This window comes from Pseudonaja textilis, chromosome 6 (genome assembly GCF_049901715.1).
Source record: "Pseudonaja textilis isolate UNSWEBS1 chromosome 6, rPseTex1.2, whole genome shotgun sequence".
NCBI lineage: Eukaryota > Metazoa > Chordata > Lepidosauria > Squamata > Elapidae > Pseudonaja > Pseudonaja textilis.
This window is the reverse complement of record NC_141995.1, coordinates 28,555,443-28,574,194: the sequence shown is the minus strand read 5'-3', so window position 1 is coordinate 28,574,194 and position 18,752 is coordinate 28,555,443.

The following is an 18,752-nucleotide window of genomic DNA, read 5'->3' as shown; positions in this document are numbered from 1 at the left end:
CTTCATGGTTTGCTAAGGATTGAAAACCAAACTAAACTAAACCAAAAAAACCATTGCTTTTCAGAATTGAGATAAAATATGTTTCTTTTTCTTTCCACTGTAAATAATAAAGCTTAGCATTCTATAAAATGACATAAATCACTACTTTGTATGTATAGTTTGATAATTCACTTTACAAATAACAACATGAAATTATACAGTGCAAGTAACATTTATATAGGTAGTACTGATCCTTGCTGCAATCTCTGAGATAGAAAGGTATGTTGTGACATTATGGTGATCCTTTTGTTTGGTTTGTATTACAAATTTGCTTTATTGAAAAGCAAAGCAAAAGCGAATAAATGCATTAGATCAAAAAGTAGAGAAAATAATTTATTATTTAGTTAACTATAGTTAACCAAAAATAGGGGAAAATAGAAAACATTGTAGTTTTATTGTAGGTACTGAAACTTCTGATTATAATAGTAAATAATGAGAACATGATTAATTAGTATTTTTAAAGAAATTTCATTTGAAAAAAAAATGTCTTCCAATTTTCAGTTGTGCCTTAAAATCTCTACAATTTACATTTTATAACATATAAACATGCTAATAGGTTACAACAAATTGATAATTTGGAGTTTGTCATATGCAATCTACATCAGCATACATACACATGCAATACAGATAGTCAGTCAGTCAGACAGATAGATGTACACATGCACACACATATAAAAACACACACATACATATATAGTATATATACACATTCAAGCTAATTAAAACACTGACTATATGAACAGTACCATTAAGCAACCATTTTATTAATGTCTTGCATACATCTACATGTTCAAAAAGTATATATTCATGGGTAGGCATATGTCAGTTATCTTTTCTGATATCATGATCTTGCATTATGATGATATTGGTTCATGTAGAAGTCAATATGTTTGTTTTTGCACATATTCACTCTAAGCACATGAATGTCTACAAGAAAAAAAAAAGTCTTTTAAGTAATATGGTGGATAACTAAATAAATTGAATGTGAAAGGAACTACCAAACAATATTATATAGAAACTTAAACCTTAGGAATTTTGAATCAGATGCTGTGAAATAACCACACTTTCTAAATTGTAGATTATGATTATCCCTAAACTGCTGAGACCACAGCAATCAGGATTTCAGAATATTAATTTAAAATTTCTGATTATATATTTAATTTTTAATTCCTTCCTATTCTCAACATTATTATTTATTATTTCAACATTTGGTTGATCAAGAAGTCACTTGCAGATAAGTTATATCATTTTATACAATCACTGCTCAGTAGCATTACCTTTTCATTATTCTCTTTTCCTTCCTCCTCCCTCCCTCCCTCCCTCCCTCCCTCCCTCCCTCCCTCCCTCCCTTCCTTCCTTCCTTCCTTCCTTCCTTCCTTCCTTCCTTCCTTCCTGTCTTTCCATGCAACCATCCATCCAAAGTTATTATACTGGCTTAAAGTCATATTTAAACACATTTGGATTGAATAAGATAAATAATATATGAGTTCATATTTGGCATAAATGCATAATTAGAAAATTTAATGTTTGGGATTTTTTAATCATATATTTATGCTTTCTTTATTATACACGGTATGTCATAGGAGTAATCATTGATATGCCGCCATTTATTTAATTACATATCAAGGTAACAAAGGTGCTGAAAAAAGTGACTTAGGACTGGTCAGGACCACCATGTTCACATGATCAAAATTTGGCAATTAGCATATATTTATGATAGTTGCAGTGTCCCAAGATCACATGTTTGCCATCTTTGATCTTCCCAGAAGGCTTCTGACAATGGATGAAGCATATTTGCTAAAGAACTGTGTGATTCCTGAACAACCACATGGATTCACTTAATAACTGTGGCAAAAAAGTAATAAAATCTAACACAACTCTGTTAATAGCCACTTTTCCTACAATGGAAGTTCCATTCCAAGTATGGTCATAAGAGGAACATTACCTGTATGCAATAAGAAGAAAGATCAAGAAATTCCAATATGAACTCCAAGAAAAGAAAGGATTTTTTGAATACCTATTCATGCTTTCTGTTGTGGCCCACCAGCGGCCAGCAGAACTGGTGGCAGACTGGACAGTGAGGATGTTGGGGAGGAACATGGGCCAGTCCTGGAGTCTGGGGAAGACTCTGACAAGTGCTCTACATCGGAGGCAGAGACGTGGCCAGGGCCGTCTGACAGTTATCTTCAGTGTGGCAGAAGAACAGCTGGAGCCTCTTTCCAGTGTGTGTATGCACAGAGCTGCCAGGAGAAGGGAACAATTAGGGAATAAGAGTCAACTCAGGAGTAAAAGCTCAGATGAATGGTGAATAGCCCATCCCACAGGGAAGAAAGAGGAGTGAAAGGGGAGTGGTGTTTGCAGGAGACAATTAATTCAATTCATTAGAGTGAAGATCTATTCCTGACTTCTTGCCAAGTAATTTCTGCTATAGCGTGGTGTTTGGAAGATAACAGCCTGGCAACTCTCCAAGCCTGATAAAGGTCTGTAGTTGTGAAATTTCATGAAAGACTGTTTGCCAGGACTGCTGGAGATGAATTTACTTTAACCTAAAAAAAAAAGAGGGGGGGGTTAATCAGGACGAGGAGTCTGCTTCATAATCTTGGGAAGTCTAGGTCAGAATAATTTCTTTGTTTGCAGATATACATGTAGTCATTTCTATGTGCTTGATTATGGTTATTGTATGAAGCAAAATTATTGGAAATGAAGGTGAAAAAGGGTAAGTGTTTTCTATAATTAAACAGTGATAATAGTAATATGATTTTGCAATTAAAGACACTCAAGATAGGGTATATATTGATTTTCATTTCATACACCAACACACACTGAGTTTATAATTATGTTTTGAGAGGATTCTTTTTAATGAAAGAATTTTTTAAGGATTTTATAAGAGAAAACTTTGATTTGTATCATTATAATTACAAGAATTTACTGATACCATTAAGTTTATGAGAACAGAAACAGTCCCTGCTACAATAGGTTTTTATTTTTGTTTTGTCTTTCTTTTTCTTTTCCATAAAATAAGACAGAGATAGAGCTTCACATTTTTTCTATTGTTAGAGGTATATTAATGAAGTATTTTTACAAAGTATTTTTCTTTTCCCTTCATGTTGTGAAGCCTACATATAAAAAATATTGAAGCCTGGTAAAAAGTATTCTCTTGAAACTCTTCCCCACATTTTTTAAAATTAAAGATGGGTTACTAAATTTTGTCTACAACTTTGGCATAGAAATTGCAAATGATATTATCATCAGGAATCCATTGTGCTCAGCCTGGTTTCATAAAAGGTCAACAAGCTTCAAATAATTTCAAAGTGTCAACAACTGGTATGTTAGAGATATAGTCAGTGTATCTGGGTTATGCAGTTGTGGCATTGCTGGAGACACAAAAAGCCTTTAATATGTCGAATATTAAATCTTTGGAATAAATTTTGGTGTTGTTTGGATTTGTTTCCACTTTTATTAGTTGAATTTACAAGTGGCATTTGAAACCATAAGCTCAACTCAGGAAGAATATTTTTCCTATCATGATGTATTGTGGATTTCAATAAGGATATAATTTATTTACTTGAATGTTTTATTTGGGCTTGGAAAAATTGCTTTATTAGACAATCAACAGAAATTTGAAGTATCAAAAGTTGGAACATAAATTTAAAAAATCTGATTTTGAATATCTAGACAAAATTATGTATAAAAAAACCACTTATGGCTTTATTCAAATGAACTTAAACTTGTTAGAATAAGGTAACATCAATTTTTTAACTTAATTTTTGTTGATTGTTTAACAGTTCACAGTACTATAAATACATGGTATGTTCAGTGTGTACATGTTTACACACACACACACACACACACACACACACTCACACACACACACAAAGACATACATTCATTCTATCTGACATTTCTTAGATGCTTATGGTAAAAAATGAATGTTAAGAACAAATTAAGAACCCAAGGCAAAAACAATCTAAATGGGTCTGTCTTTGTTGAGAGAAGAAGATGAGATCAATCTAATCATGACAAAATTCGAATTGTAATGCCTTCTATATCCAGATGATAGACCAATACCTTGGAGGTAAGCATTAGATCAACATGATTTTCCATATGAGTTGGAGCTGGTAGGGCTTGGGTAAGGCTATTATAAACCCATATTCTCTGCTGGGACATAGTGTTCTCCCATGGTCTTTAAGTTGAAGTCTCATAGTTCCAGAAGAAATGAATCACTACTTGATCAACTAGTACACTAGAAAAATCATCTGCTTTTTTCTCCCTCTGGGCTAACCTTAATAGCCAGCAACATCCAAACAATAATTCTGACTAGATTCCAGAGAAGATTGAAATTGGTACTGAATCTGAAATTTAGCTGGACAAATCTGCAAGCAGATATATTACAATTATTTCTCAGCCAGGTCACACATACATCCAGCTAACAGCCAGGTAATACACATACATCCAGCTAACAAATAATGGGTTAGTGAGGCCTAATTGAGGACAGACATGGTTTTGTCAGTGCATACCTGAGGCCAATAACTTCAAGATCCAGTCACTGGATCCACAGAAAGAGAAAGCTAGAAAAAGATACCAATTTCTCACTGGAGATCTCTCTTCCCTTGCTTGTCAGCATCTCGCAATGCTTGTTCCTGAGCATAACAACACAAACTCCAATACCAACCTGCATGACACTAAAATCGTTTTCTCACAATTTATGAACAATTTTGGATTTAGGGAGCTTTTTGTTATTGCCAGAATTATGGCTTTATTTTGTTGGGAAAATTTAGTATGAATTTATGAATCAGACCTGAAGATCTCAACCATCTATGAGGGAGATGAGTGGTTTTAAAATGTGTTAAATTAATTAATTAATTGTGAAAAATAATTCCAATTTCTTTAGAAATCAATCATGTATTGGTATTAAATAAATTATTAATCATTTCTTTGAAGAAAGATGAGAACATGTTTTAGTTCATGAAATAACCTCAAAAAACAGTTTTTGATCAAATGTTTTCCACTTTTATGTTGATAGAAAGCTTTGTCTCATTGAACAAGCATACTATAGATTTGAAATTCAGAGCTCATGAAAATCAATATATACATACATATATACATACATACATATGTGTGTGTGTGTGTGTATTGTATATTATCCATGACTAAACAGAGAAAAATATTTAAATGTACTCTTCCTCAATAAAAAGCACCTAAAATCACTACATCATTGGCATTTGATACAAAATGGGTTGATAAACAATTAATAGAAGATGGATTGCAATATTATAACACAAACTTTATTCTTTTACCTTTGTTCCTTGATATCAAACACAAATAAGTAAGTTATGTGGCTTGTATCACAGCATTGTGGCTCATTTCTCTTGTTCATCTACTGATGGACTTTTATTAATTTTCCAATTTGTGATGTCACTGTGTTCTCAACCTCAATAAAGTATAGGTTCCCGCTGAAAAGAGTTCTCATTATCATGTACAATATTTCCTAAGGTTTTAAATAGATTTCCTTTTCACCTCTTCTTAGATAGGTCATAAATTTAGTACAGTATCTTCACGATGCAAACCAACCACTCTTCCACAGAACCAGGCTTCCTTCTGTGCAACATCTCTTTTATTCTCATGAATTCTGATTTTGATAGTGCACAGTGATTGCCAATCATCCTAGAGTAGCATGCTGCTAGCAAAGCATTATTAATAGAGCAGTGGCAAAAATAGCTATCTTTGCCAGAAGCCCTTATACAAAATCTTTTGTAAAGTTACAGAATTAGGACAATGGCTATGTGAGCTGGTTAAGCTGAGCAAGACTTTCATGCCTGGAGGCAAAGTAATATTGGATCTTCACATTCCATGACCTTTCTATTACTGTTATCATTTCTGGGGTATAATAATTTAGCTTTTTAACTTCCATGTACCTAGCTGTGATAAAGTACAAATATTTAGATAATAAATGATTTGCACAAGTAAAAGTCTGATGTCTTAGTGAAGATACAAGAATCAAGAAGAGGAAAAGAAGAGGAATAAATATAATTCATAGTAAATGTCCCAAGAAATAAATCTTGATGACCGATCTCATCATAAAATTGCTTCCCAAGTTGACCAGTGAATTTGTCAGATACTTTATTATTAAGTCACCCTCAGCAGCACTAGTACATGTATAAAATAAATTCATTCCTGAAAAATAGAATTGCAGTTGCTAAGTAAAGACGTATGCAGCAATGGCCAATGAGGTACATCACTGTTGCTTCGGGGCAATTCGCCAATTCCAGATTGCAGATTTGCTTCATTACTTGTTTCTTTGTCTCCTATAATTATCTATTTGTGCAGGCAAAACTACTTAAGGTAGCAAACTCCATTATCTAAACTCTGTTTACAAAAAGTCACCCCCCTCTCGCCATTACTTATATATTTTCAAAATCTATTAAGGCTCCACTAATATCCTGGCCATAATGACTAGGGAAACAGTTTGTCTTAATAGCCTTCCAGAAAGCGAAGAGGATGGAGGCCCTCTAAAAGTCAGGAGGAGGGCTAATTGATATGGCAGATAATGTGACAAAGATGACACCTCCTCAGTCCCTCAATATGCTAATGTTTACCAGACTTGGAGCATACTCCAAATCTAAATCATCCTGCTGGATTTGATGGAACTTGCAGAAACCCTAAGAGATCGTGATCTTGCAAGTTATCCATTCACTTGCCATGCAGGTGATTGCCAGTTCCCTGAACTGTAGACAAAAGCATTCTAGAAGCCCATGCAGATCACGTAGTGGGACCGTTGCATGAAAAGCTTTTGAGCATTCTGGTTCAATTGAAGCTTCTAAGTGTTTTTCAAGAGCAGCCGTATATAAGGCATGTAGCAATAATTATAGGGTGATTAAGGCATGAGTGACAGGGACCAGAACATCATGGTCACAATTAGCACACAAAATCAATATTTCCGGAAGCCCTCTTTTCTATAGCCTCCTGTTCTTCAAAAATATGATACAGTATATAATATCTCCCAATATGTGACTAACAGCTTGTATTTCTTGCTTTCCCAGAACAAAGATACCTAAAGTTTTGAATTGGCAAGTACAGATGACAACATTTTTAGTCCTCCCACTTCCTTCTGATGAGGTGACATTTAGTTTTATTATGTTGAATATTTTATATTAATTCATGAAAGCCAACTTGATTTTACTACATTTTGTACTAAGTTTTCCATGATGGCTCCATAATCTAAGTAATATCTGTTTGATTTCAGTTGTTATCCATGCATCAGTGAAAGCAGGAGGCATTTCTATAATGCTGTGTAAATGCTATTACTGAATTGTAAGGAGAAATTACTTATACCAAGCCCTCGCATCCATGCTGTGGATAATGAGCATTTATCTATCAGGAGCAGTATTCTATTTCAGCAGACTCTAACCTGCAGAGGCAGCATTTGCGGTAGATTGCTGTCTTCTCAGTTCTGACTTTTGTTTGCATTTGTTCTTAAGACTTGGTCTTATGCAGACAGAATTAACCCCTGTGTTTTTCTTCAACTTTTCTGCTTTAGTCATTGCCATATCTTGTAGTTATTGTTTATTAGTTTTTTATGTTCTGGCATGGGATACTTTGCGTTGCTGAGTCTCTTTTCTATTCTTCATGTGGTCTTTCTTGTAGGCAGTTTGGATTTAGGAGGTCTTTATGCTATACTAGCTTCAAAGCATCTTCTTCACTCTCCTTCAGTTTATTTTTAATGTTCTTTTTCTTCTTCAACTGTCTTATGTACTTGCAATATTCCATGCTCACCTATTTTCTTTAGTATGTAAAGTGTGTCAACAATTCTGTGTGGATGAAAAGTGGGATTTGTTTATTTATTTGTTTGTTTGTTCTTGCTATCCAGGGCTTCTTGTTTGGGTTGAGTCAAATCCACTATAGAGATAGCTGTACATCTCATGAATCTCATGAGAAGAATTGCCCAGGTATTAATCAGCTTGATGGTATTTCTACCACCACGTTTAAACTTTTTAAAAATCTTCATTCTTCTGATATATTCACTATAACCTTCTTCTTGATGTAAGTAAGCTTGAAATTGTCAACAAGAAGAATACCCAGGTTTTTGTAATAACCTCCTTCACCCAGACCATGGGTGTCAAACTCAATCACGTCACAGACTGGATCGTGAATATCGTGATTTTTTTTGCCTTTGTGGAGCTATGGTGGCCATGAGCTGCATATGATGTATCCGACCTGTGGGCTGCCAGTAAAGCAAGACAGGCCTGCTTCAGACCTTTGAAGTTCCATAGGGACTCTTCAGTTTTCAACAGGTTTCATAGCAATTCATACCAGATATTAATTTTCCTTATAGCTGCAGATTCTCCATGTAAAGGAGGTGTGATAGTCTAGAAAATGCTTTTGATGTTTGATAGTAATAGCCTGCCTTAATTAGTATTGTTGAAAAGAGGAATCAGTGCAATGACAAACAGTAGTGACAATAATGAGTATCTTTGAAAGATTCCTATCTTGCTGTTAACTTCTCCTAGTCTATCACCATTGATCACCAACTGTATCTTCTACTGTGCCATTAATCTTTGCACAAAGTTTCTGATGTTTCTAATGATTTCTGTTATTTAGAGACACTTGATTACCCAGTCATGTGACAGAGTGTCAAATGTATTTTTGTAATCAATTCAACATACATTCAAATTAGTGTCCATTCTCTTACAGTTTTCCAATCATCTTGTCAATTTGGAGGTAATTTTCTGTTCCACTGCTGTTTGGTACAATTCCCTTTCTGCTCAGATTGAAAAGCTTGATTTCAATTAGATACTGTTTGACAATTACCATTTAAGTTAGAAATCTGAAAGTTGTTTATAAGTAGATAATTGTCCTGTAGTTGACTGGTGCTGCCCCTTTTGTTGGATCCTACTTTATCAAGTAAGTTAGTCTGGATGTTAACCAATTCAATTTCATCTACTTGTTATTTGCTGTTACATTTTTTGACAATGAGTCAATGTACTAGACCAATCAGAAGTTTAACTAAAACCATGAAGTTTATCTTCATTTGGTGCTGATGAATTCTTGATCTCCCTTGTCCTTCCCTCCATCATTTCTGCTGTTGTTACAAATTCTTTCATTTCACTTCTTTTTTTTTAATATTGTCCTTTTATCCAAACTGCATTATTGTTGTATTTGTTTATTGTACTATAGCTGTGTCCAATTTCTCATTGTTGGTTGGTTCAATACAATCTATCTGTTGATGAATTAATAAATTGGAAGAAATATTTCTAATTTGTATGAAATTTGAGATGCTAACTTTAGTGAGCAATTCAAACTTTCGATTTTCTTGGTTATGTCTTTTCTTTGCTACTTCTTGTTTCCAGTGCTTCCTTAATGTTCCATGTCTTTGGATGACATTTGTTGATCAGGTACTCCTTGGTTTCTTGTTCTTTAGCTGCTTTTCTTTTATCTGTTGTAGCCTATTCACTTCTGAGCTCAGCCTGTTGATCTAATTTCCAACCTGATCTTTCATTTTGAGGATGCATTATTTTTATTGCTTTTTTTATTTTGTAGCCAAGATCTTCAGTTATAACTTCAGTTGTGCTGTAGATCAGTTTGTTCTTATAGTGAGCTGGTGCTTATGTTTGATGTCATAGTGTTGCCCTGTTTTAATACTTATGCTAGCTGTTCTTTGGAACAGGCTTTCAGTGCAGGCAATCTTGTAATGTTGCATTTGTGTTATTCTAGATACTCAGTTATTCTTCATTTCAGTTCCTCTATTTTCATTTAGAGGACTTTTTTAATGAGGGGAACATAGAGAAGAGGATGCCTTGAATAAGAATAGTTCAGTAGCAATGATAGCTTCCTATATTGCCAAGTTCACTGATTTGTCTATTGTCTGATAATATTTCCTTATTGTTTCTCTACTTCTGCAAGGCTTAAATTCCATTCCTTACACAAATCTTTATAGTTCCTCCAATTCTATTTCTGTTAATACTGTTAATATTTGATGACATCATAAATATTGATCTGCTCTGTTACTAGTGATTCTGAATATTGTTCTTTTGAGAAATGGTACAGTCTTTTCAGATATCTTTTTCTCATTGATCTTGATTTTAAATGATTTTTAAAACATTATTTCTTTAATTTCACTCTTTGCATATTTGTGACAGATAAGACTTTTTTTTTCCAGTAGTCCTGCAGCTGATGACTTCTGTTTCACAACAATCTTGTAACCCAAACTTGTCACCAAATGTCCAGGAATTGCAACATCTTGCATGGTCCTTATTGATCTGATATAGTTTCCTTTAAGTTGCTTTATTTTAAGTGGGATAAATGGTTTTCATCTGGTTTCTCTGATGAGGCCTGTCCAGTAATTGGACTTCTGGCAAGGCTCTAATCTTCCTCAAAACAGAAGCCCCACAAACACATCAAGGTATTAGTAATATTAATTTTAATCATACCTTAAACAAATTTTATATTGAATGTCTTATGGCCAGGGACCTTCCAGTTCAAGCCCAAGAAGTTTTTGTATCGTGGGACATTTTAAAATATGTTTTTATCTACTCTTAAACTTACAAATTATTTCAATGATACATTTATTTATGTCAGAGACATTCAAAGGCAAAAGACAAAGGAAAATAATTTTTCTTTGTTCTAGAAAATCTGCTACATTATACACAGAATACTATTTTTAAAAAGAGTACAAATTAATTCAAAATATTAAAAAGACGGTAGATTTCTAATTAGTACCTTAATATGCTATACCAGATAGCATGTTAGCATTATTTCAAATAGGTATAGATATTTTATTTATATTTTCTTGCATTAGTGCATTGATTTAAATACCAGTTCCTTTATTTTACCATGTGTCTTCTGTGTCACCTTGTCCATATGTGGGTAAATAGGAAGGGTAAATATGTAGATGGATGGATAGTTAGATTAATGAGACATATAGACAGTTATATTAAAAAAAAATCTGGATGATTTTCAATTTATGACACAATTCTGCTGCTATTATAAATAATTTCTGAATGGAAGAATGTCAATTAATTGATCAGAATAAATATTTGCATTGTAAAGCAGTTGCATATGTCTTTCCTCCATAGTGGTTTCTATTCTAAAGGACATAAAAATACTTTGTAAAGTGGAATATCAGAGGTAAGTGAGTCTCTGTTAAGCAAAAATTGAACTATAGTCTCCTGAGAATTAAAGCAGCATCTGCTTCTGTACAAAGATAAATGACCATTTTTTTCTTCCTTCTCCAAGAATCTATGTGAGGCCAGGCATAAATTCTGCACTAATTCAACATAAGGTGTGTCATTTGCTGAGTCATCAGCATCTACCAATCCAGCAGTTGTAGCAGGTGTTACCTGGCACCATTCATTGTGGATCTAGTATTATCTTGACCTTGTTAAAAAAAGTGTATTTGCTGAAGGGGGGCGGGGGAGAAATTCCCATCAGGATAACATTTCAAAAATATCGCTTCAACAACCTAATTTATTTTCTTTGTCCCATATAACAAGGTGAGTTTAAATTCATGTCTGTTTTACATCTTATCTAAATTTATTTTTTATTGTTTTCTGACCATTGGTAGCTGAGAGAGACACTTACACAACACAGCTACTGAAAAGAGATATAGCTTTATTTTCTTTCTTCCTAATTAATTTCTTGAAAATACACCCATTTTATTTTTGTTATAGCCTTGCTTTTTTTTTTTAGAAAGAGAGAAATGCTTTGTTATTTTTTTTTTCCTTTCAACCTAAAATTTTAACTAGCCTTTGATGACAGGACTGTGGTTGATTAGAAAGTAAGTCACTGGATTGTAGTTAGACTATAAAAAAGTGACAAACCATTTCGGTATTATTGTTAAAAATATACATTCTGGACCAGTAAAGCTTCCAAGGAATCTTCAATAGCAGCTCTGCAAGAAGTATGTCACAAACTAGAGGTTGAATTGAGCTGCTATTGAAGATTACTTGGAAGCTTTACTGGTCCAGAATGTAAAAGCAGTTCTGAGCATGTCTTGATATGGTCAAGTGTTTTCTCTGCTTTGTGAGCTGCACTGATTGCCAAATGGCTTCTGGATACACATTCAGGTGCTGGATGTCGCTGTACAAAACCTTACATTACCTATAGGCATGGTATGGAGCCTATATGAATATGGGACTGAACTTCTCCTACTATATGACAAGATCAGATCAAAGCAAGATTATATTGCAGGATGTCAGATACATGCCTCCTCTATGACAAATCCTGTGTAATAACATGATCCTGAAATCTCCATAGTTCCTAAAGGGCTAGCTTTTTCAATCAATTCTGGGAAAGGACAACATAAGATATTCTGTACTGGTTTAATTTATGTGGACAATATGGTTTTAATCTTTGCCTATATGAAAGGTGTTTTTCTTTTCTTTTTGAAATCTCCACAATACTTTGACTTTTTTTCATGAATTGAGACAACTAATAAATTGACCAAGAAAATAAACAAATATATAGCTATGGCTAGGCTATCCCCAGCAGTTGAGCTTAATTCAATAATATATGCTTTTTACACCCATTTTATATAGAAAGAGGGAAATACTAGGCAATAAATTATGTAATGATGAATTCCACATAGATATAACTGGAAAAATAAAACAGTTGATCAGTTAGAACAAGTAGAAATTAAAGCAGAGTTTAAAATATACTTTTAATATATGAAACTTTTTAAAATGAGGCATAACAGAAAAAAAATAATAGAAAAGTGAAACCTGATCTGAAATAACAAAATAAGTTTTTTTTTTACCATCATATAGCTCAAATTTGCCAAAGTCTTCTCTACCTGGGCAATTTATTGTGATGACTACAGCAACACCTGACTCACCTGAGACCCTATTTGTCTGTGAATTTTGAGAAAGAGGACAGTTCTGTTGACATAAATTCTGTCCTGACCTGTCTGCTAATTGATAACTTAATCCCTGCCTCTCCTGCATTTTATATTAGGATACAGGATGGATGACAACCTGATCCAGGAGCTTATCAGTGCTCTGAAGGAGGCTATAAAACACCTTCTCGTTAAGAAGTCATTCCTGGATCTAGCACTGTCTGAATTCTTTTGTCCAGTCTCTTTTTAAGGAAGGTTGTTGAGTAAGAAATAGAAACAGGAACAATTGCTCTTAGAGAAGTAGATTGTTTGGACCTAGATTAGAATTCAAGCCTGGATATGGGAAGGGAACAACATTTATTTGTTTGTTCTTTGTATTAAATAATTTAAGAAAATGCTCTCCAGAATAATTTTGTTTTCCATAACAGGTCAGGAGGGAAGAAGTAGGTCAGCTGTTCAATGAGAGGGCATCCCAAAACTATAATAATGACCGCAGTCGCAATACATATCCTCATCATCTTTCACATCGTAGAACTGAATTAACAAAATCTTGATCATGCTAGTATATGGATTTTGTTGGGACCAGGATAGAGTATGGCACCATCCTTAGTCTTTTAAAGACTTCTTAGAAACTTTCAGTGCATTGACCATTGTATTATCCTGGGTTGGCTGTGAGATTTGATTATTTATTTGTTTAAAAGGTATATAGCTACCCAAATTGTCAGTGGCATACATCAATCCATCCAAAAGACACTATAGCTATTTTTTTTTTAAATCAACAAATATGAAATAAATAAACCAATACATCAATACATATATTTTGAACTTTCCCTCCTAAAATATTGTTCTATTGCCTTGGTCTAATCCTGTTCATTGGTAACTTTCTTGGATGGCCAGTTAGTATTAGTTCTCTTCCCCATGCCCTAACCATAACCCTAATCCCAACGTCTATATAATAAACCACTGGAATAAATAATCCAATTATTTAGGACATAATAATGCCAATATGCTGACAATTTTATAACATTAAATTGTGCCCAAATGGAAGTTCCAGATGAGTTTTGTTCTGGTGTCTGGAGGCTTTTATAGCTTGGATGAAAATTGAAACCAAACATGAGCATGGTGATGTTATTGTTTGTTTATCATCATTTGTCTTTCTTTTCCAATGTTGTTTCCCAAGGGAAATCATGGAATATTTCTGAACTCATAATTTCTGGTTGATGATTGGCAGAAGCCCTGGTCTGGAGAACGTTTGGCTCCTAGTGTGGTAGTTGTAGGAGGACCTGACCATAGTGACTCATACCTTTATAATCATATGGTTAGATTTCATCAACATGCATGGATCTTGGAGTGTAGTGCACAATCACCTAAATATGAGCCAGCAGTGTGCTGCAGCTGCCAAAAACAACAACACAGTCTTGGGCTACATTAACAGAGGGATGGAATCAAGTTCACATGAAGTGTTAATATCACTTTGTAATGCCTTGGTAAGACCACACTTGGAATTCTGCATCCAGTTTTGATTGCCACAATGTAAAAAAGATGTTGAGATTCTAGAAAGTGGGCAGAGAAGAACAATAAAGATGATTAGGGGACTGGAGGCTAAAACATATGAAGGATGTTTTCTGGAATAGTCTAGTTTAATGAAAAAGGATTAGGAGTAACATGATAACACTGTCCCAATATCTAAGGGGTTGCCACAAAGAAGAGGGAATCAATCTATTCTCCAAAGCACCTGAAGGGAGGACAAGAAGGAATGGATGGAAACTAACCAAGGAGAGAACCATTGTACAACTAAGGAGAAATTTTCTGACAGTTAGAACAATTAATCAGTGGAACAACTTGTCTCCAGAAGTTGTGAATGCTCCACACTGGAAGTTTTTAAGGAGAGTATAGGGCTTCCTGCTTGAGCGGGGGGGTGGACTAGAAGACGTCCAGATCTGTTATTCTTTATTTTGTTATCACTGAGAAATTACAGTTAACATTCTCCTTTCTGACTAACATTAAATAATGTTATTTTATTTGACTTGCAATATTATATTAGTTGCCAGATGCTTTCCAGGAACATTTCAAAATGCTGATTTCTGTTATAGAGCCTTCTTTGAATATCTACATTTAGGACTGCCTACTCCAGCTAGAGTCAATTAGTCCAAGAGTTTGTGATTTGTGTTTATAATTACATTGTTATGTGGGGTGATTGAAGCTGATGTCATATAATTGTTGGTGTTAAATTATTATCCCAATGTTTTGGAACAGATTCCCCCCTAAAAGTCAGCCTAACCCTCAGTGATGTAATTTTGGAAGGTAATAATCATTGTATTATTAAAAAGGTTATTAGCCTGCTAGCAAGCCATAGTATTTTAGTATGTAATACCTTTTGAACAGAGCCTCTGAGACAGATTTAAAACTTTGAATAAGAAGATAATAGAATACATTTCTGTAATGTATATTATGGCCCTAAGCCATGAAAGATTTTAAATAGGTTTGAAGTAGGCTCAGGATCAAATTTGGAAACAGCAAGATAAAGCTTTAATATGATCATTAATTACCAATTATAGTCAGTAACAATCTGCCATAGATTATGCTAATTGATTTTTCAGATAATATATCTGAAAAAATATATGCAGCATATTGCCATAATTTAATTGGAGTTTTCCAGACTACATGAAGAAAACATATTTCTTTCTAATTATAATTATAGCTGGAATAGAAGTTTAAGCTAATAAAGGTGTTCCATACAAATGAGATCTGACATTCTAAATGATACAGATTATCAACTACATTTTTTAATCTACAAATTAGAAGTTGACTAATTTAAAGAGAACTCAATCCTTCTCTACCTCCCAAAAATTCTAAACCCAATTCATTTGAAAACATAAAGTAATTGGCCTTGTTGGAATTAAACTTCAATTCTTTTGTCCATAAATAAGGTAAAACAGTGCTGATTTCCATCTTGCTGAAATCTGATGATAGCTGAAGTGATCTAATATTGATAATATTAGATTCTAGTTTGCTTCACTTAGCAATTTCATGTAAACGCTAAGAAAATATATCCTGAAGAAAAGGTAAAATATATACTGTGGTGATACCATAAACCTCTTATGGTTTTCAGCAACCAATCAAGCAGATTCTGTTCCAAATCTGGAGGGATTGTATAAACTATTTCTAAATCAGATACCCTCTCCAGAAAAAATAATGTGTTATTAAAACACCCCAAGAGATTAAGGGGGGGTGTCACCTTTCTGATTCTCTCCAACAAGTATCATTCCACAAAGAAACTGGCAGAATGCAGTACCTTATTCTGGATTAAATAGGTATTAGAATACAAGTAAAAAAAACATATTCCATATACATTACTGCTGGATATGATTGCTCACTTGGTATGATCGTTCACTATTAGTTGAACATCTATTGAACTTTCTTCTTCTTTCTTGTACTTTCCTCATAGTAGTGATAATGACTGCCAGTATAACTTTGAAAAAAACTAAATCAGGGCTGTCAAATTCCTGGCATGCTGGGCAGTGGTGGGATTCAAAGAAATTTACTACCAGTTCTGTGTGCGTGTCTTGGTGGGTGTGGCAGGGGAAGGATACTATAAAATCTCCAGTCAGAGGTGGTATATGCTGGTTCTCTGAACTATTCAAAATTTCCACTACTGGTTCTCCAGAATTGGTCAGAACCTGATGAATACCACCTCTGCTGCTGGGTAGATACATCACATGCTAGCCATGCCCATGCCTGGTTTAGCAAAGGGGGAAAATTCTGATATGTTGCTTAACACCACCATGACAATGTGAGTTTGACACCCCTGCACTAAATGAATGGTTATAAGTCAGGGGTCTCCAAACTTGACAATTTTAAGACTTGTGGACTTCAACTCCAGCATAGCTGGCTAAAGAATTCTGGGAGTTGAAGTCCACAAGTCTTAAAGTTGCCAAGTTTGGGGACCTCTGTTATAAGTCAAGACTATCTATATTCCAAATCTTAATGACAATGGTAATGAGATACAACCTATTACCATTGCCACTGGTATTTGGAATACAGATAGTTTTGAATACAGATAGTTTTGATTTGATTGGAATACAGATAGTTTTGATTTATAACCATTCATGGTACATAACAGATATAAGTGTACATAAAAGCTATAAGTGATAAATCATGATATACACTGAGATCTTATGCACTGAAGCCAAATTCCTTGTGTGTCCAATCAGGGCTGCCGAGAGGATTATTAAGTGCTGGAACAAGATTAATATTGGTCCCTTCACCTACATATTAAGTTAACATCTCCCCTCCCCTGCCTACCACCCTGTGGATTTCGAATTACTCCCTGCACCAACATCACATAATTCCTAACCAACCTAGAGGGTCATTAAAAAGGGGGAGGGGTCTTCCAGGACAGTGAAGCAGATTGGAAAGTTGGGGTGTTGGTTACAAAGTACAGAGAAGCGGTGTTGGAGTCTGTGCAGCTCACAAATAGATTTTTTTTTCTACTGGGAGAAGAATGATTCACTCTAGTCTATATGGATGAAAGAAATGAAAGCCTGTTGCCCTTTGGCATGGCTGGCACACACAGATCCTCTGTCTAAGCTAACAGTGGCACCTCCTTCCTTTTGGTGTGAAGGATTTTGACAGGGTGAGAAGTGGAAATTCATTTTTCAAGAACTGGGGAGAAGGGGAAAAAGAGAGAGGATGAGGTGGAGGGAGGAACAATCATTGCTGCTGCATGATCGTTGCTGCTACGCAGGAAGGACACACCTTCCTTCCTTGCCAATTGCCCTCTGATGAATTGATTTGATCCAGTTTTGGAGTGTTTTGCTGGAGTCATATCATCATCATCATCATCATCATCATCATCATCAAATATTGTTTGCAAGCTTGCCAGTTGATTTCTAGCCAGAAAACTCAATTCAGATTCGCATAATAATTGTGGTAATTCACTGAACAACCATGGCAAAAAGGTTGTAAAATTGAGTGTAACTCACTTAACAATCACCTTGCCTAACAACATAAATCCTAGTGTCAATTGTGATTGAAATTCAAGGACTACCTGTACTAATTCAACCATTACCTGTGCATATCACATGTATTGTGTTATATGATAGTTCACCTACCTGTTCCACTTGATTATGAAATTAAGAAAGGCTTACAAAGTATGAAACACTTGTGATGGATCCACCTTATAGTACCTACAACTATTTTACACCTACTTTAATCTTTCTTTAAGTGTATAGGGTTCAAATGGACCCGAGTTATATTTCCAGAGGACTAAAGAAGGATAAAATAAAGAGAATAAAAACCATACTGCAGGCAAAGTGATCTGTTTCAATTGAACAAATTTTGATGATGATGACATTTATAAAACCTTTGAATATAAACATATATTGTCATAGACAGAATGACAAATTACCATTGTTAATGTACACAGAGGATATAGTACTAATGAAAGTGTTTTCAATCAATTTGAATAAGTAAATAATGAAAAAAGTTAAAATTGGAAATAAGAGCACAAAGCCAATTAATTAATCCCAAAGTATGTAAAACAAACATTAAAAGATTACATTGTTTCTTTCCATTATATTGAAGAAAGGTTTCCAAATATTCCCATGCTATATGTTGAACTATGCGTTAGAATCAACATTGTGCACTGGATTTTTGTTTTAGTTTTAAATTGATTTTTAAAAACTGATCCCCTTCACCAAACTGAGTATTTATTGAAACATAGGTAAGTAACTGAAAGACAAATGTTGAGAAAGTGACTACTTATAGAATTGCAGGATTAAAAAAAAAATCAAAGAAGATAGACTGAGCAGTCAGCCAGACAATTCCCATGTTTATTATAAGAGAATATGCAAGGGGAAATTTAAAGTGTGTCTGTGTGAAT